The sequence below is a fragment of the Nerophis lumbriciformis genome, linkage group LG34, assembly GCF_033978685.3.
Source record: "Nerophis lumbriciformis linkage group LG34, RoL_Nlum_v2.1, whole genome shotgun sequence".
NCBI lineage: Eukaryota > Metazoa > Chordata > Actinopteri > Syngnathiformes > Syngnathidae > Nerophis > Nerophis lumbriciformis.
In genome coordinates, this window is record NC_084581.2 from 10,017,409 (window position 1) to 10,038,556 (window position 21,148).

Consider the following 21,148-nt stretch of genomic DNA (forward strand, 5'->3'; position numbering starts at 1 on the left):
CAAAGAAAATGCAGCTGAAATGATTTGTTTGCTCCAGACAAAGCTTTCATGTGACTCAATGAGGGGAACCCCTATACCTCCTTCCTTACAAGTACCTTTTACCTGTGTTAGGAAAATTGTTTTTAATAAGTAATTAATTACAGTTACTTGTTAACTTTACCAAAAAAGTCATGTAATAGAATTACTCTTTAATAAATGTCATTAATTACTAGTGAAAGTACTTCATGTGTTACTTAAAAAGGTTTCATGAGAGCAGTGTGTGCGTGTGCTTTTAAAGGGCCATGCCTGTTGAAAAGTGGCGTAAGACTCACTTTTCAGTCCATTTCCTATCTGGGTTTCTGTAGTTTTTCGTATAATTTATTTTTCCTTTTCCCATTTTAGATTTGAAGTCCAAATCCAGTTCCACACACATACACACTGCTAAAATGTGTTTTAAAAAAACACCATGCCAGGTTTTCAGTGCACCCTAACCTTTGCACCATGGTGCACGTCCTTCATCTAATTCATCTTCCAAAACATGATCTTAGTATTTGTGGATTACCTTAGTTTGAGACTCGGTAGTTTGGAACTAGTTGAAGTGACATCTCAGAAAGCAACTTGGTTTATGTGGATTAATTTAAACCCAATTATTTTAGCCTTGGTTAATTTATGCCCTGAATGGAAACAAGGGCCTTAGACATGAATAATTGAAGACTGACTACAAGCACTTATCCATTAAAGAAAGATAAACATAACAATGCATTTGTCTGGGTCTGCACCTTTATCCAGATCTGCACCACCACCTAACCATAAATGTAATCCAACCACAGATGAGGTCCATTATTCAAAGCTCTTACTCGATATCATCCATGGCCGAGCTCGCAGACACATGACAGGAAATCGATATTCTCTGGTCAGGACTGCAACCTGACAGCTCAATAAGCTTTAGGGGAGGGGGGGGGGAAAAGCAGGATGTTTTTTTTTCCTTTTCTTCTTCCTGCACATACATCCTCATCCCTTCTACCCTTTGGGGATTTAACAGCTCAGTCCTTTCACTATTTCACGTTACAAGCTGCTGTCAACAAGTGGACAGGGAAGCGGCGTGCAGGCTGTGCGAGGGGAAACGGGACACCAGTGGAGCGTCGGACAAGACGACATGTCTGTCCTCCTGTGGCCTCGTTACCTCCTTCACAGGCAATAAAAGAGCTTGTGCTGGTGCAGCCACCTCTGCACGCAGCTTCACATCCCGCTGCTAAAGAAAAATGATTGGAGACACAAACTTTTATTTCATTTTTTTGTTCATTTTCTGCTCATTTTTTTTTTGTGTTCATTTTCTGTTAAGACGCATGCATCACGTTGGCTTTAATTTTCCTTTATTGTGTGAATTCTCCTAAGCATTCACACATGGTTTTCTACATCAAAATTCATCTATTTATTATTCAACAACTTCTTCTTCTTCTCCAGATTTTGGCGCGCTCTACCTTCCACATTTTTCTTCCAATTCAAACCATACCAACTTCAAACTATTCAGCTTACTTTCCCTTAACAAATTCCAAAAAATCCCAGATTTCCCAGAATTCCAGGTTTTCCGGGACATTTTTCCTATTTAAAATGAATTGGCCATTTTTTAAACTTTCTCTAGAGGTGTCCGATAATGGCTTTTTTACCGATGTCCAATATTCCGATATTGTCCAACTCTTAATTACTGATACCGATATATACAGTCGTGGAATTAACACATTATTATGCCTAATTTTGTTGTGATGCCCCGCTGGATGCATTAAACAATGTAACAAGGTTTTCCAAAATAAATCAACTCAAGTTATGGAAAAAATGCCAACATGGCACTGCCATCTTTATTATTGAAGTCACAAAGTGCATTTTTTTTTTTTTAACATGCCTCAAAACAGGAACTTGGAATTTGGAACATGCTCTCCCTGAGAGAGCATGAGGAGGTTGAGGTGGGCGGGGTTGGGGGGCGGGGCGGGGTTAAGGTGGGGGTGGGGGGTAGGGATTAGCGGGGGTGTATATTGTAGCGTCCCGGAAGAGTTAGTGCTGTAAGGGGTTCTGGGTATTTGTTCTGTTGTGTTATGGTGCGGATGTTCTCCCGAAATATGTTTGTCATTCTTGTTTGGTGTGGGTTCACAGTGTGGCGCATATTTGTAACAGTGTTAAAGTTGTTTATACGGCCACCCTCAGTGTGACCTGTATGGCTGTTGACCAAGTATGCATTGCATTAACTTGTGAATGTGAAAAGCCGTAGATATTATGTGACTGGGCCGGCACGCAAAGGCAGTGCCTGTAAGGTTTATTGACGCTCTGTACTTTTCCCTACATCCGTGTACACAGCGGCGTTTTAAAAAGTCATACATTTTACTTTTTGAAACCGATACCGATAATTAGGAAACCGATACCGATAATTTCCGATATTAAATTTTAAAGCATTTATCGGCCGATAATATCGGACATCCCTAACTTCCACCAACTCCACATTTTTCCACCAATTCAAACCATTCCACCTTCAACACATTCCACCATTCTGGAAATTCAAACTACCCCTTTTCCAAGTTAAAAAAATGTCCAGGATTTTCCAGAATTCCTGGTTTTACAAAGCCCTATTTCCACCCTTTTTGCTGGCGACTACTGCTCCCACATTTTTCAACCCATTTCAACCGTTCCACCTTCTCAGTACCTACTCTGTGGCCTAGTGGTTAGAGTGTCCGCCCTGAGATCGGTAGGTTGGGAGTTCAAACCCCGGCCGAGTCATACCAAAGACTATAAAAATGGGACCCATTACCTCCCTGCTTGGCCCTCAGCATCAAGGGTTGGAACTGGGGGTTAAATCACCAAAATGATTCCCGGGCGCGGCCACCGCTGCTGCCCACTGCTCCCCTCACCTCCCAGGGGGTGATCAAGGGTGATGGGTCAAATGCAGAGAATAATTTCGCCACACCTAGTGTATGTGTGACAATCATTGGTACTTTAACTTTAACTTTTTCTAAGTTGTTTTTTGAACTGGAAAAATTCCCGGTTTTCCCGAAATTCCATAATACCATTTCTCAATTCAACATGTTGCTACTTCATTTCTCGACCGATTTGAAAAATGTAAAAACCAACTATTTCAACTCATTCAGACCATTCAAGTTTTTTTTACGACTTGAAAAAAAAATCCCGCTTTTCCCGAAATTCCCTAATTTTTGGGAAATTCCCATTTAAATCAATGTGACATTCCTTAAAGTTCCACAATTCCCACATTTTTCATCTAATGGAAACTGTTTCAACTTCAAAATACTCTGTTCAGGAATTGTGTGCTCTACTTCAACAATTCTAAAAAAAATTCCAGGATGCCTTCAGGAATTGCCTCATCTAGTTCATAAATACAAGTCAGATTTAAGCCTCGTTCTCATGTTCTCGCCATGCTAGTTGTATATTTGGAACACTTTTAGGAGCGTGACTCATTTATGTAAGTGATTAAGTGTCAAACTCATGAATATTAATGCACTCCGCGTGGTGCAGGCACATTTTTATCTCCTAAATGATTACTTGAAAAAACACATGAAATAGTTTTTTTTTTTTTAAGTCCTAGTTCACTATAATGGATGAATGCTTGAAGTCATTTATGCAATAAACTGATTAATAAAGAGCACAAAAAAACTCATACAGACTGTGTTTCTGTTTTTGGTTTGTTTATATAAAAACACAATTTTTAGGAAATATAAAAAAAAAATATATATATATATATATATATATATATAAATATAAATAATCGATTAGTGTGCCGAATTTTCCATGTGTAGTCCTTAATTTAAAAAACTTGATTCAACTAATTTAAAAACATTAAAATGGTGTCTTTTAAAACGACAAATGCACTTAGAAAACAGTATAACACAAAACAGCGACATAGTGAAATAAAACACACATACAGTGTGGCCATTACGTCAATCTGTGCTCTTGTTGTTGCCAGAGACCCTGGAATTCCACACCAAAAAGTAGTATCTAAATGGTGCAGTACTATGATTTCAAGCTTAAAAAAAACATGTTTTTATGTCATTATAGCAACACATGAACACATATTTGCAAAATAACAACATATCCAGAACGTCCTCATCAAGCTGTTTAATTTCACCCTTTACTACTGAACTTTGACCTGAGGCTATTTTCCCACGGTGTAAGTCAAAAAATACATAATAAGTACGTCAACACGGCATCGGGACGGCACTGGTCAGTTGGTAGAGCGGCCGTGCCAGCAACTTGAGGGTTCCTGGTTCGATCCCCAACTTCCGCCATTCTAGTCACGTCTGTTGTGTCCTTGGGCGAGACACTTCACCCTTGCTCCTGATGGGTCGTGGTTAGGGCCTTGCATGGCAGCTCCCGCCATCATTGTGTGAATGTGTGTGTGAATGGGTGAATGTGGAAATAGTGTCAAAGCGCTTTGAGTACCTTGAAGGTAGAAAAGTGCTATACAAGTATAACCCATTTACCATAACACATACAAATACGTAGTGACTCGCTAGCCACTGTGTGTCCACTTAATTTGGAAGCAATCATTGTTTTTCTTGGGGGGAGGGGTTGCAGTGGTTTTGACCTTTGACCTAGACTTTAACACTTTGACCTGTTAAAAGCTGTCAAACTAAAGAACCGATATGGTGAAAAATGAGTTTCTGTGCTGATTTGAGTACAAAACAAGTAGAAAAGTACAGTAGGTATGTTATGTTTAAAATGAAAATAAAATTATAATGATGACATGTGTATATGAAATAATTGCATGAATACACATTTATTAACAAAGATTTGCCTAAATGGAACTTAAATATTGATGGTCACATATGTCAAAAATGTCACAAAAGGAGAACCTTCCAAACAGACTGTTTGGAGGAAGTATGAAGGAAGGCAAGATTAATTTATAAATATCTCTGCAATGCCCCCATGGTTTGATTTCAAATTTACGGGTCTTATGCAGGTCCCAAACACACATAAGCAGGTACCATCAGGGGGGAAAAAACAATTACATAGCAAGATCCCTTTAAACATCTGTTTATGTTCCAACATATTTAGCCCTGCAAGTTAAGGTTGTCTTTTTTTTTTTTAATCTACATTTATAACACTTCCTTGTGGTTTGCATAAAATGTAATGGTAGTTCTTTGGTCAAAATTTTGCAAGTTTTACAGTTCATCTTCAAACCACTTTTGGAATGTCTCTTCCTGATGCCAAGATGCGGCACTTTTGTGGGCGGTCTTATTTACGTGCCTCCACTTCGTCTGCATCTTCTCCCCGACATCTTTTGTTGTAAATTTTAGCTCTTCCATAGTGAGTCTACTGACAGATATAAACTACATTGTAGAAGAAGAAGGAACTTATTGACTACAGCATGTACTACAATAGCTGACTCGCACAAGACCTGCAGGTAATACTTTACCATATATGGAGATATCCGCTGACGTAACTAACGAGAAATACATCACTAGCTATTTAAGTATAAAGGAACAAATATTTTTTTATTAATATCTTTGCCATTATTCCATGGTTATATTTAAATTTTTGTGGATCCTACTGTAAATACACAAAAACTGGTGGCTACAGGTCAAAAAAGTTTGTTTGGTATAACAGGGCCCCTTCAATAGCATTTGTGAACTGTTGATTGCTATGCATAGCGCTTTTTGTTGGTAAATGAGGGAGAATGAGAGATTATCATCACACTTCAACATCTCTAACATGTTAGCTAGGTCAGCTTTGCAAATGAAAATATGTTCTAAATCATCTTATCCTGGATAAATACATGTTAAATAACTATAAATATGTGTAAACTAGGAAGTGAGTGTTGCTAAATGTTTATATACTACATTACCCAGAAGGCTTAGCGGCCTATACAGTAACCAGAAGTCGGTCTGAGCTAGAGGACAACAATTGTGCTGTTTGAGCAATAAAGAGTTGATAAATTGTTTCACGTTGTTATTCCTGCCTTGGCTACACAGGAAACAAACATACGTTTTGATTAGACTGTTGACATGCGCGTTTGAGCGCGACTCAGAGACGAATTTGAGAAAATGTACAGGGAAGTTGCGGGCATTGGACGAAGTTGTGCGGCCGCACATAATTGGTTAAATTTGCATTATTTGGCAACATAGCGATATCCTGGAGGAACTGATTATGTTTGTTTGTATGTTTGTATTTCTACATTTTTTAAAACACAATAATGTTGTAATCTAGCAGGACACCAGCTCTACTTTTCCAACCAAACCTCCATTCAATTTGTGAACATTAAGGACGCGCTTGAAACGCACCTTGAAATCCCCCGTGTCATTTCCATGGACAAGCATTAGCATTTGAAGAGCGCACATTATTCACGGTTTAACAGCGAGGCGGTTCCAAGCCTTCAAAAGGTCCTACCCTCGTTGGTTGATCCACCTGCCGGGCTCGGCCGTGGGGTGGGGGGTCTCTGTCTCTAAAGATCCTGCAGCGATGGAGAGCTCTGTGTTGGACCCCCGACCCTGCCAGGCTCGGCGGGAGCCCGGGGCCTCGCTGATCGCTTCATCTTGTCGGATAAAAAGTCGTCTTTGAGCCTGCTGGTGGAGGCCAGGCGGGTGGCGGGGCGGGTGTTGCTGGCGGACTGGACGCTCAAAGGTAGGAATGAGGCAGTAGGTCATGAGCAGTTTTTCACCCATAAAACCTTTACTGCGAGTACTGCTCATGACCTACATAGAAAATGAGTATGTCAGCAGTTAAAGCAACAATAGTTAACAGTCTGACCATAAGATTGCAGCTTTAAAAACATGTGAAAGCTTCTGTACACACGCTTTTCATAAGGACACAAGTGTTCCCCTTGTTGCCGTGGTTACCAGGGTAATATGAGTGGATTATTAGCTTTGACGCCAACGTTACTTTCTAAGAATTATGAGCAGCGCTTGGGAATAAAATGTGAATCAAAAAAAAAAGTTATTTTAAAGAGTTTAATTGGGGTAAACAATAAAGTACAAAAGTAGATTTGATTGTATTATTATGATTTGTTTACTAGCACTTTGAAACAACAAAATTAAAGAACATTAATACAAATTCAGAACAATAAAATAATCTTGCAATTTTGGGGCGCAGGGTAGAGTGTGTGACACACATTTCAAAATAAAAGGAGACATAACAAAATAGGACCATTAACTTTTACCCAAAAAATATCTTAAATCTCCAGGTAAATTCTGACAGGTGTGGGGTGATTATGAAATTGATAACGTAATACAATGATATATATATACTAACATATTATTAACTTCTGTAACCAGTGACATTATTTGATATATTTGATAGTAATTGATTACATTTCCCGTGTATTAAATGGAACAAGGATGCACACAGAAATAAATACATTGAGTATAAACAATACACAGAGTGTTGTAGTGTTTGTTAAAATAGTGGCATGTAGTGAAAAGTATTTTGTCAGCCATTATCCAGTCTACTTTGTATCTTATTTTTTTATTTCTCTGTGATATTTTTGACATTTTGTATATTAGTGTTTTACTGTTTTTCTCTTTTACTCTTTTATTTCTTCAAACCATATTTTTTCCTGAATACAAGTAGTTTTCTAATGTAAAAAAACACAGAACATTTTCATTTCAAAACATGTTGGGGGAAAATGATGCAACCAATTTAGGAAAGCAGAACAAGCATTTCAAAATAAAATCTCTTGACAATTAAGGAAATCTTACATCCTTAGTATGCGGACAAATGAGCTTTTAGCTCATTTAGCTTGTTAAAAAGCTTGTTTAGCACACTCCAGATGCTTTATTAAAGCAGAGAAAACCACGGAACGTCCTTACTGCTGCTTTAAGTACAGACGAGAAGAATTAGGCATCAGCAGAAATGAAAGCTATAATGTAAAGTAGATGTCAGCACACTGCTAATGACATACCTGAGTGCAGTTATAGGAGCTTAGCATAATGCTACGTGTAGCAGTTTCCTTCATGTTCTTCCATTGGGTGCTGATGAATGTGCTCGTTGTGCTTTGTTATCATGCAGCATTGCGCCGCTAATTAGTTACATTCGTAGCAAACGGCCAAAATGGCCGTTCGTTTTTCACCCCTAATCGCTCAGCATCGTAGCCTTTCGGGTGCTGACGCGACGCTAAAACACTTCAGCGTGTGTCGACGCACTTAATCCTGCCCGTGTGGAGTAAACAAAAAGCAGCCGTGCCTTGAAAACGTTTCAGTGCAGAGATTTTAGGCTGTTTGTCAAAGCGGCAGGGGGGTGTTGGGTGGACGGCTGGACCGGTCCCAGCCCCTCCTTGCCTGCCAGATCCCAAGTGCAAACCGAGCCTTTTTCATTGGACCAATCAAAGATGGCGTACCGTCATCTTGTAAAACACTAATACACAAAATCTCAAAAATATCACAGAGAAATACAAAAATAAGATACAAAGTAGACTGGATAATGGCTGACAAAATACAATACCCTAACCCTACATCATCCTTCAAGGATTTGTCTAGAAACATTTCCAAGAATTGATGCTGTGCAGCCACTTTACCTTCTTTACACAAATCCTCTCTTGGCACCAAGGCGTAATGTGTCCCACAATGCAATGCAGCTACAATAATGGTTATTATTGAATGCAGAGAAAATTCATCAAAGGTGTTGAGTCGACATCACGGCTTTATATTCACAGCATTTCAAAGCATAGCACTCTAAAGTAACAAGGTGATTATGTAATACAATAATCTACACTAACATATCCATCCATCCATCCATTTTCTACCGCTTGTCTCGTTTTGAGGTCGTGGGGGTATCATTATTATAAACATATCATGTATTGACAATACTCTTCTGTAACAAGTGAGATGATGTTACATTTTTAATTATGATTTATTTAATTGTATTTAATACATGGAAAATGATTGCATCCAGAAATCAATTGAATACAAACAATATTAGGATATATTTATTTACTGCATACACGTTTGTTTGGTAAAATGGTGGCATATAGTGAACAACGTTTTATGTATTTTAGATTATCTTTAAAATAATTAGAAATTTGTATTAGCTAATTTTAACAGGCAGAGGTCCTTAATACTGTACATGTCAGCCATAAATTGATCTAATTGATCATTTAAACAATTTTATTGTGTTATAAAATGTATAGTAATATTTATAAAATACCAACAAATAATACACATATCTATGATATTGAATACTAATTGTATTCGATATTAATCCATATGGCTGAACAAAGGACGACGCTACCATGGATTGGTACAAACGTTACCGTGGATTTTAACAAATGCTAGCATGGATTGGTAAAAATGCTACCATGGTCAAGTGCAAGTGCTACCATGGCCCAATGCACATGTTACCATGGTGTGGTACAAACGCTAGCTTGGATTATTACAAACGCTAGCGTGGATTGGTACAAAAGCTAGCGTGGATTTGTGCAAATGCTACCATGGATTTGTACAAACGCTAAAACAAATTAGTAGAAACGCTAACATAAATTGGTACAAATACTACCGTGGTCTGCTACAAGTGTTATTGTGTTCTGCTACAAACGCTATCATGGATTGATACAAATGCTACAATGGTGAGCTACAAACGCTACCATGGTTTAGTACAAACATTACCATGGTCCGGTACAAATGCTACCATGGATTGTTTTAAATGCTCCAAGGGTGTGCTACAAACGCTAACACAAGTTGGTACAAACGTCAAAACAAATTAGTTCAAATGCTAACATAAATTGGTACAAATACTACTGTGGTCTTGTACAAACACTTCTATGGATTGCGACAAATGCTGTGTTGGTCTGCTACAAGTTCTACTGTGGTCTACTGCAAATGCTACCCTGGTTTGCTAAAAACACTACCATAGTCCGGTACTAAGGCTACAATGAATTGGTACAAACGCTCCCAAGGTCTGGTTAAACGCTACGATGAAGTGGTACAAACGCTATCATAGATTGGTAGAAATGCTAACACGGGCTAGTGGGTGTGTACAAACTGTTAATGCTAGCGTTTTTAATGAATTGCAGTAAAACATCCACTGTCCCTATCCTTGCATGTGACTGTTTGTGGCTTCATCTTCTTAGAGGCTGTGACAGGCTGTGGATATTTCCACTCCCCAAACACTCACCACACATCAGGCAGGGTCACGGCCCGCCTCAGCCCTGTGTCTCTCATTGCTTGGCCGGGACTAGTAGGGGGCGACGGTGCCCCCTGACAGCTTCCTATGGGAGGTGTTAGCGTGACACCAAGAAGCCTCCACACTTCTAAATACTAGTCAGCTGCTGGAGACCCCCTGGGATTGTCCAGTTCATTGGCTTGTCTTTCACATAAATAAGAAAAAAAGAATTAGAACTCTGAAGATATTAACTCAGTTTTCTCGTTCAAGCTTGCCGAGTCGCAATAACAGTGTTCCCCTTCAATTGTGTGGCCCTCGGGCTGGGAATAGTGGAGTGTATTCGTATCCGCTCTACGAAGCATCAACGCAATACACCTGCCAGGCTATAGTGTAGTGTGTTTTCATTACGCCATTGCCCTCAAAGGTCGTCTCTGTTTGGATTGTTGTCATTTTTTAGTCCACAAAGTGCCTGTTAAAACAATCAGACGCCATTTTTTCTGCACAAAGCCGGACACTGCTTACCTGCCTGCCTGCAGATAATTGCTGCAGATACGACGACGAGCTTGAGAATCATTACACATGAAAATGGACACCACAGCATCGATTTGAAATAGGATCGTGCTTTCATTTAATGGGAAGATTTACACTTTTGTTGATGAGAACAAGTATGAATTCTAGCAGAAGACTGTGACGCTTGAGGCTCAGAGCTAAACATCTCCACATTAAAAATTATTTTTGAAAACCATTGAAAAATTATTCAACAGATTTGACAAATTCATGAACAAAAGTAGAACACTTGCAGAGAACCAATATAGTTACAGAGCCAACATTTCAACATCAATTAATTAATCGAAATAACAGAATAAATTACTGATGCAATAGATGGTAAACAGTGTGCAGATGCAGTATTTATGGATTTAACAAAAGCATTTGACACGATCAATCATAACATCTTAATAAACAAATTAAAATGGTATGGCATCAGAGGGTTGGTATTGGACTGGGTAAGAAGCTACTTAACCAACAGGAAGCAATACGTGAAGATAGGTCAAAACATGTCAACAGCCCTAAATATATCTTGCGGTGCACCCCAGGGATCAATACTGGGACTAAAATTGTTCAATTTCTATATAAACGACATTTGTAAAGTTACAAAGGACTTGAAGTTAGTATTATTTGCAGATGACACAGAAGCTAACACAAACAATAACAGAAGAAGTGAACAAATTAAAAAAGATGTTTTGACAAAAACAGACTATCTTTGAATCTCAAAAAAACTAAAATAATGATATTCGGTAACAGTAGAAGAGAAAGTCTAACACAAATACAGATAGACAAAGTAGATATTGAAGGAGTAAAAAAAAAACATTTTTGGGTGTAATAATTGATGATAAATTGATACAATGAAGTGGGGGACGGCGTGAGGGTTCCTGGTTCGATCCCCACCTTCTACCAACTTAGTCACGTCCGTTGTGTCTTTGAGCAAGACACTTCACCCTTGCTCCTGATGGGTCGTGGTTAGAGCCTTGCATGGCAGCTCCCGCCATCAGTGTGTGAATGTGTGTGTGAATGGGTGAATGTGGAAATAGTGTCAAAGCGCTTTGGGTACCTTGAAGGTAGAAAAGCGCTATACAACTATAACCCAATTACCATTTACCATTATTAGTGGAAATCTCATATAAAAATATACAACGTTTCAATAATGAATAAAGCAAAATATGTTCTGGACCAAAAATCACTCCATATTCTCTACTGCTCACTAGTGTTACCATACAGTATCTAAGTTATTGTGCAGAAATATGGGAAAATAAATACAAAAGTGCACTTCAGTCACTAATGGTGTTACAAAAAGATTGATTAGAAAAATACATAATGTTGCATATAGAGAACATACAAACCCTTTATTTATTGAATCAAAAATATTGAAATTCAACGACTTGGTGCATTTGCAAACAGCTAAAATTATGCACAAAGCAAACTATATCCTGCTACCCACGAATGTACAATTCTTCTTACCAAAAGAACATAAATATAACCTTAGAGGAAAATATAAATTAAAACATGTGGTGGCGCGTACAACACTTAAAACCTTTGGCATATCTGTATGTGGAATTAAATTATGTATCGGATAAAGCAAAGAACTCAATGTACTGATATGATCCATTTTAAGAAACAGAACTTTCCTCCAGAAGGTCTTATCTTTGTCAATGTGATGTCAGATGAAACAAAAATGTAGCTGTTTGGCCACAATACCCAGCAATATGTTTGGAGGAGAAAAGGTGAGGCCTTTAATCCCAGGAACACCATCCCTACCTTCAAGCATGGTGGTGGTAGTATTATGCTCTGGGCCTGTTTTGCTGCCAATGGAACTGGTGCTTTACACACTTTTCCTACTTCTGCAAAAAGATCCTAAATTTCGTTTTACTAGTATTAAGGATACTCTATTTACATCAAACCATCTTTTAAATTTGATTAATTATTTTTCTATCACCTCTAACACATCTGTAATATTTTGTCCTGAATAAAATAAGGTTGTGTCGTCCGCAAATAAAATACACTTGAACAGTTTAGAAACCATGGTAATATCATTGATGTACATGAGAAACAGTACTGGTCCAAGGACTGATCCTTGTGGTACTCCACAACTAATATTTTGTATGGCAGACTTCCAATTGTTAATTTCCACAAACTGTTTTCTGTCCTTCAAGTAACTTTTGACCCACTCATGAGCCACTCCTCTTATTCCATATTTATACAGTTTGTCCAATAATAACTTATGATCAAGCGTATCAAACACTTTTTGAAGGTCTACAAATACTTACTAAATATTGTTTTCTATCTATTGCAGTTGACATTTCTTCTACCAAATCAATTATTGCTGTTGTTATTGAGTGATTGGGACGAAACCCATACTGACCTTTACTTAAAATGTTATATCTATTAATAAATGTATCTAACCTGAAAGCAAACAATTTCTCTAAGATATTTGACAACTGTGGCAGCAGTGATATTGGTCTGTAATTTGAGTACTCGTGTTTGTTTCCACTTTTGTAAAGTGGTATTACTTTAGCAATTTTCATATGGTCTGGAAATATCCCTTTCATGCATGATAAATTACAAATGTAGGTTTAATGGTTCAATAACTAAATCTATGATGATCTTTATTATTGTCATACTCATGTCTACATAAATGTTTGAGGTCTTATTTAGACACTGCTTCACACAGTATTGGCGCTAGGAATTTTCAAAATGGGGTCCCAGGGACCCCATCAAGTCATAAAAATGGAGTCCTACAGTACATTTTTGGGGTCCCACTTTTTTGTAAGCGTTTGAAAACAAATAATAAATGCATGCATTATCCTGTTTTAGCTCACATTCTACATTGTATTTGGAAAAAGGTTGTCATAAACGTTACTTAATTCATTTAAAAAATAATACAAAAGAAAAATAATATTTATGCATATGTATTCAGTTATAAACATTCATTCACTTTCTTCTTTCCTTCATGGATCTAAACTTTACTGCTGCCGGCATTTTTTTTTAAATATTTGTATATTATAAGTTGTAGGTGCATTTATTTCAGTATAAAAGTGTAAAACGTGTTTTGCTTCAGTCATGAAATGATGATAATCGTGTGCCAGGGGTAGTGTTGTCTAAAGTATATAAATAATATACAATTATTTATATACTTTTCGGTACTTTTCTAAATAAATGGGACCACAAAAATTTGTATTATTGGCTTTATTTAAACAAAAAATCTTATGGTACATTAAACATATATTTCTTATTGCAAGTTTGTCCTTAAATGAAATAGTGAACATACAAGACAACTTCTCTTTTAGTAGTAAGTAAGCAAACAAAGGCTCCTAGTTTAGCTGCTGACGTATGCAACCGGTACTTTTCAGAGGCGGTATAGTACTGAATATAATTCATTAGTATCGCGGTACTATACTGATACCGGTATACCGTACAACCCTAGTCCATTACGGCGTGGCGCAGTGGAAGAATGGCCGTGCGCGACCCGAGGGTCCCTGGTTCAATCCCCACCTAGTACCAACCTCGTCACGTCCGTTGTGTCCTGAGCAAGACACTTCACCCTTGCTCCTGATGGGTGCTGGTTAGCGCCTTGCATGGCAGCTCCCTCCATCAGTGTGTGAATGTGTGTGTGAATGGGTAAATGTGGAAGTAGTGTCAAAGCGCTTTGAGTACTTTGAAGGTAGAAAAGCGCTATACAAGTACAACCCATTTATCATTTATTTATCATTGTGTATTTATGTCTAACAATTGTTTCCTTCAGTATTTTTCCAGTTCCTAATAAGTAGAACTCCTATGCATAACAGTATTTCCTATTTTTGAACCGTTTTACCTCCATTTCTTTGGGGCTGAGATGGTGGGTGAGAGATAAATTTGTCAGAGCGAAGAAGGGCTGTGTCTCCCTTCTCCCTGGCAGCTCTAAAGGCAGGCAGCAGTTCCTTCCATTTATGCCGCACAGCATCTGGAAAGTCCTCATTCAGATAGATGTTGGTATGTTTCAGGTGTATAGCCCTCTGCGGTACAGCCTCCCTATCCTTAAACCTAAGGAATTTGACCACAATTGAGCGTGGTCTGGTCTTGGTGTCCTTGGGTTCCCCAGTCCGATGCACTCGCTTCAGACAGATGTTACTCAGGTCAAGATGAAGCTTCTCTTGAATCATCTGTCTCACTTTCTCTTCAGAATCTGACCATTTTTCATTGGGAGACTCTGGAATTCCATCCACCACAATGTTGTTTTGTCTGAGTTGGCTCTCAAGAGAGTCTGATTTAGTCTATCGTCAATAAAACTTCAGCCAGTTTGTGGGTACCGTATTTTCCGGACTACAAGGCACACTTAAAATCCTTTTCTTTTCTCAAAACTCGACAGTTCGCCTTATATCCCGGTGCGCCTAATGTAAGGAATAAGTTTGGTTGAGCTTACTCACCTCAAAGCTATTTTACTTGGTACATGGTGTAATGATAAGTGTGACCAGTAGATGGCAGTCAAACATAAGAGATAAGTGTAGGCTGTACTATGATTGCAATATGTCTCAAGTAAACAACACCAACATTTTAAATGTTCCATTGAAAATATAGAACATTACACACGGCGCTCAAAAATATATCAAAATGTTTTAGTACGACTTTGGTAAGCTATGAAGCCGCACCGCTTGAATAATTGTCAGCGCATTAAACATACGAGTATTATTATGGTGTGTGTATAAGGTAAGACATATTATCTGGCGTTTCGTTTCGCAATATTATGCTAAATAAACTTTTCTTACCTTCTGGTACCTGCTGATCTGTATTTGGGATCTGTAGAAGTCCTGAAAAATTGCGCGTGTCCGCGAGTCGATAAGCTTCTTCTTTTTCCTCTATCTTCTTGTTATGTGACCTTAATCTTCTGCTGTTGCCATTTCTAATATAAAGTAGTGCAAAGTTCTTACTTATATCTGTCAGTAAACTCGCCATGAAAGCGCTAAAACTTACCTGCGTATGAGTTAACATTATTCACCCAAGGCACTTTAGTTATGAGAGTTCCAGTCGGAATGTTTTTTCACGGGACACATTTCCGGTGTTGTTGTTTCCGGATGAGGAGATGCTGCTCTGTTATTGATTTAAGTAAAGTCTGAATGTCATTAAAACAGTTAGCTCCATCTTTTGACACTTCTTCCACCCCCGTCCTTGCACGCTACACCGTTACAACAAAGAAGACGCTGTTGAAGGTAGGGATGTCCGATAATGGCTTTTTGCCGATATCCGATATTCCGATATTGTCCAACTCTTTAATTACCGATACTGATATCAACTGATACCGATATCAACCGATATATACAGTCGTGGAATTAACACATTATTATGCCTAATTTGGACAACCAGGTATGGTGAAGATAAGGTACTTTTTAAAAAAAATCAATAAAATAAGATAAATAAATTAAAAACATTTTCTTGAATAAAAAAAAAAGTAAAACAATATAAAAACAGTTACATACAAACTAGTAATTCATGAAAATTAGTCAAATTAACTGTTAAAGGTTAGTACTATTAGTGGACCAGCAGCACGCACAATCATGTGTGCTTACGGACTGTATCCCTTGCAGACTGTATTGATATATATTGATATATAATGTAGGAACCAGAATATTAATAACAGAAAGAAACAACCCTTTTGTGTGAATGAGTGTAAATGGGGTAGGGAGGTTTTTTGGGTTGGTGCACTAATTGTAAGTGGATCTTGTGTTTTTTATGTTGATTTAATAAAAATAAAAAAAAATAAAAAAAACGATACCGATAATTAAAAAAACGATACCGATAATTTACGATATTAAATTTTAACGCATTTATCGGCCGATGATATCGGCAGGCCGATATTATCGGACATCCCTAGTTGAAGGTGAGCCACGTAAATAAGACCTCCCACAAAATGGCGCATCAGGAAGCGACTGTCAGAAAGTGACTTGAAGATGATCTGTAAAACATAATCTATGCAACATTTACAATATACAACCAAAGAACCACCATTACATGTTATGTAGAGCAGTGTTTTTCAACCACTGTGCTGTGGCACACTAGTGTGCCGTGAGATACAGTCTAGTGTGCCGTGGGAGATTATGTAATTTCACCTAATTGGGATAAAAAATATTTTTTGCCAGCCAGTAATTATAATTTGCAAATATTGTGACATTGTTGAGTGTCGGTGCTGTCTAGAGCAGAGTAACCGTGTTATACTCTTCCATATCAGTAGGTGGCAGCAGGTAGCTGATTGCTTTGTAGATGTCGGGAACATGGTTTGTTGTCTTGATCACAATATGCATACGACAGCGGGTAAAACGGTATCTAATGCTTAAACCAAAAGTAAACAAAAGGTGAGTGCCCCTAAGAAAAAGCATTGAAGTTTAGGGAAGGCTATGCAGAACGAAACTAAAACTGAACTGGCTGCAAAGTAAACAAACACAGGATGCTGGACGTCAGCAAAGACTTGCAGCGTGTAGAGCTGAGAAGGCGTCCACAAAGTACATCCGTACATGACAATCAACAAAGAAGAATAGCAACAACTTAAATAGTCTTGATTGCTAAAACAAAGCAGGTGTGAGGAATAGCGCTTAAAGGAAGACATGAGACTGCTACAGGAAAAGCCACCAAAATAGGAGCGCAAGACAAGAACTAAAACACTACACACGGCGTGATGTGACAGGTCGTGACAGTACACCTACTTTGAGACAAGAACTATAGTGATGCATGGTTGGTTATGGTTTAAATTCATATCCAACACTTCCGAGAACGACTTTTTACTGTCAATATCGGCTGCTGAGTTTAATTTTTTTAATGTTTTCTGCTGGTGGTGTGCCTTCGGATTTTTTCAGTGAAAAAAAATTTGACTTGGCTTAAAAAAGGTTGAAAAACACTGATGTAGACCACAAGGAAGTGTTTTACATTTAGAAAAAAATAATAATAATGTGACTCCTTTAGTGCGCCCTATAATCCAGTGCGCCTAATATATGAAAAAAGATCAAAAATAGACCATTCATCGGCAGTGCGCCTTATAACCCGGTGCGCCAGTCCGGAAAATACGGTATCTTTTTCAGTAGACTGACAGTCAGAGAGCTTTTTGCAGGACAATTTCATTTCATCCACATCCTTTTGAGTGAACTGGAGACTGGATTGTAATTCATGTACTTCCTTCATGAGGTCATCCACTCGCTGGTTTGCGGTATTCATGATGATTTGTGTGAAGTTTGTATAATTGTTGCTGCATTAATTGTGTGTAGTGTATTCTTCGTAAGACTCTTGAACGCATCATAATTAAATTAAATTATCCCCTCAACTCCCCCCAAAATGGATTAACTCGCTGGAATTAAAAAGACAATATAACATACATCCATAAACGTGGACGCGTGTGAAAAAGTGCAATATATTTATCTGTACAGTAATCTATTTATTTATTTATATATATTTATATATATATTTATTTATTTTATATATATATTTATATATTATTTTATTATTTATATATGCACCTTATTGCTTTTTTATCCTGCACTACCATGAGCTTATGTAACGAAATTTCGTTCTTATCTGTGCTGTAAAGTTCAAATTTGAATGACAATAAAAAGGAAGTCTAAGTCTAGTATTTGCTGTTCAAGCATTTCACGCACCTGCTATATAGAGACCATATCTTCGTTGGCGTTGGTGTTAGTGTTGCTCCGGCCCCGAGGCATGATGGTTTGATTGCTCCTTGGTCTGGTTTTAGCTGGTTAGTCTGGTGGCTGCTGGTTGCTGCCTAAAGGTAGCCTGCTGGCCTGTTGGCTGCCTGGAAGTGTGGGCTTGGTTGCTGCACTCAAGTGCACATGCATGCTACTGCTGGGGGAGCACTGATGTGGCCCAGTGTAGCCCAGTTGGCCTTCGTGCTCAAAGACTGCTGAGCCTCGATCAATCAACCGTTTGGAATGTTCAGATTGAGTAATTTGTTTAAAATGTGCGTCGAAATCAGAATCAGAATCAGAATATTTTTGTATTGCCATTGTTTGAGAACGGGTTCACAAACTAGAAATGTTTCTTGGTGCAATCGTGCAACATAAAACACATAACACAGAGCAGGAATAAAATGAGCTACGACATGATTTGCTGCATGTCAAGATGGAGAACAACACTGACCCATGTTTTTTTACGCCTGCTTCATTCGGCAGCCATCTTTCTATATTCATCCGCTTTGCTTTGCCTTGAATTAAAATGGCTGGCAAATAATGGCGCATCGGTGTCTTTGTTTACTTACGCTGCGTGTTCCGGTCCAACACATTTGGACATGGCGTCGCGCACTCGGCCGTGCAGCACCAGAACAAATCATCCTCACATTCAGGTTTGGCGTCGTCATGGAGACGAGCCACCTCTACGCTGCGAGTGAACGGCGCTCGTTAATTGTGCACTTTGTGGGACCGCACTGGCGCAAAGGAACAGAAAAAAAAAAGAAAAAAAAGAATCTTTTTTTTTTGTTTTTTGTCTCATTTCTTTGTGGTTGGGATTGGGAATGCTGGGAGCGATCGGTCAGAGTCGATGCTGCGAGTCTGCGTGATGGATGTTTCAGGTAGAAAAGCCATTATTTCCATCAGCTTCCACATTTCAGCCAAGTTCACCAAAACTGTCTGCGCTTGGCCGAAGGGAAGAAGAAACAGGGCTCCAGCAGATGGATTCCATGAATTTCATTTCCTTGCATACACGCCTTTATTTGCTGCCATGTGCAATTACTAGGTGATGTTATTTCCACCACGCTAGCAATATAGAGGCTGATTAAATTTGTTTACACGCCTCTCCCCAGAGATAGCGCTTGTCCCTGCATGCATTTAAATGTAACCGTGCAGAACACCCTCCCATCCAGGAATATTCCACTCCGATGCATGCATGACAAAGTTTATTATCGCCTACATTTTTTACATTACATTGCAAAAGGTATTATCTTTGCTTCCTTTCCATTTTATTTTCACTTTATGGCTTTAAATTTACAGTTTTCAATGCATCATTACGGCCTGCTGTTAACATGGCGGCATAAACTTTTATTTTTTATTTGCTTTCATATAAATGCATTATAGCATTTTTTTTTTTTACGCCTGCGTTTGCACAAATTATTATGACTTTCTTGTAGCAATCCAAGCTAGAAAAAATATGTATTCAGCAAATTAAATTGATTTCAACAGCCTTTTTTCACCAGATTATGAATAGTTTTGCATCTGCTAAACCGAATAAAATTCTGTACGAAACTAAAATTAATAATGCTCGCTTTCAAGGTATTCATTCTGTGTCAACTATAATATACAGAAAATCAAAATTGTCATCAATAACACATCATTAATAATTACTAGATTGGCAAAATTATGCACATTTTTTTCATGTTAAAAACATGGTAACAACTTGGGATGGGCAATATGGCCTAAAATGTATATTGCGACAATAACAATACTCTATGATCACCATATATTGTTTGGCATATAAATAATAATAGAACCATTTCAAAACAAGTTACTAACGCTCCTAATTTGGCTGCTGACATATGCAGTAACATATTGCGTCATTTCCAGTTGCATTATTTTCTCAAAACTCTTATTAGTTTACTTGTTAAGTTTTTTTCTGAATAGCTGGTTATTTTCTGTTGTACACTTATATTACAATGTAATAAACAACACTTGTTTCAATACTTTACATTAGTTTTGGGTGATACTACAAAACTAGTAGTTGCGGGGCAGTATTGACCTTACCAATGCTGATACTAATACTTGAAATGTTGAAGATCATTTGATCACAATTATAATCCGACAAAATACAGAATCATTAAATATTCAAATGATTTCCTTATTCCCTCTAATTACATACAAAATAAGTAAAGTAAACAATGCAAAATAATTAAACAAAAGCAAAAACTACTAATTGCTCTAATTTCTTGAGTTTGTAAACACTAACTAAAAGAACAAAAAAACGATTTTCCTGTAAATAAATATTGATCTAATCACTGTAGTATCAACCATGTATTGATACCATACTTAGTATCATTAAGTTGATACTTGTATCGACCCGCCCACCTCTGTTTACATCCAAGAGCTCTCTGGCTTAGAGGTCAGAAATGCTTCTTTGTAATCCCCCACGGTGTGTAGTGTAGCATGTTTAGCTATTCCCTGTCCTCGAATTGCTGCTTTGGAGGTGAAGATTGGTGATATAGATGCAGCTTTGCACTGTGGAGGGACATTAGCCGCTAGTGAGGACGCTACATTGTGTTAAGGACGTCTTTGTTCGCTTGTTGCTGTCCAATTTGTGGGTCACAGCTAGAATGTGTCATCGACACTCATTATCATAATATGACAATAGTATTAAAAGCTCTATCGTCGGCCAAGTTTATATAATTGATATCGTAAACCGTCTATATTGCACAACCCTTACCAACTAATACCGATGCTATTAAATTAATTGCGTTTAATTGATTATTAAAAACATGTTGCTATGCAGCATATATTATTTTTCATGTTAATTCCAAAGATACCTAAGAGTAAGTATGCAAGCCAATAATTTATATTGCTGCTTT

At 37.9% G+C, this 21,148-nt stretch overlaps 1 protein-coding gene across 2 annotated transcripts in view; it reads left to right on the forward strand.

The window, feature by feature from the left end:
• Nucleotides 1-21,148, forward strand: part of LOC133576296 (kelch-like protein 29) — a 490,295-nt gene that overhangs the window by 247,158 nt on the left and 221,989 nt on the right. The window lies entirely within an intron of this gene.